The following is a 487-nucleotide window of genomic DNA, read 5'->3' as shown; positions in this document are numbered from 1 at the left end:
GACTAAAGGGACTTCAATCTCAACCAGAACTCCGCAACCACAAGAGTAGGCTATCTGTGAGATAAGAAGATGCATTAATAGCATGGATAGTATTACTTAATATACGTAGCGCTGCCCCAAGGCACTTTCAAGTACGAGAGATGGCTAATATTATCCTAGGCGCTGATTCTGTCGCCCCCCTAAAGCCAGTAGGAAAGAACTGGGTAACAGAGTTTACCAAGCATCGCCCGGAGATCAAAAGCAGATTTGCTAGAAAGATCAATCACTAAAGAGCACTATGTGAAGATCCGAAGGTTATTGGTGCTTTTTTTGACGAGTTGCAGAAGGTTAAAGATCAGTATGGTATCGTGGATGAAGATATCTATAATTTTAATGAAACTGGGTTCGCTATGGGACTTATTACAATAATAAAGGTAGTTTCTAGAGCAGAAATGCCTGGCAAACCATGGCTTATACAGCCAGGGAATCGGGAATGGGTTACAACTAT

This window comes from Aspergillus sydowii (assembly GCF_001890705.1).
Source record: "Aspergillus sydowii CBS 593.65 unplaced genomic scaffold ASPSYscaffold_9, whole genome shotgun sequence".
Lineage (NCBI taxonomy): Eukaryota > Fungi > Ascomycota > Eurotiomycetes > Eurotiales > Aspergillaceae > Aspergillus > Aspergillus sydowii.
This window is presented reverse-complemented; position numbering follows the sequence as displayed.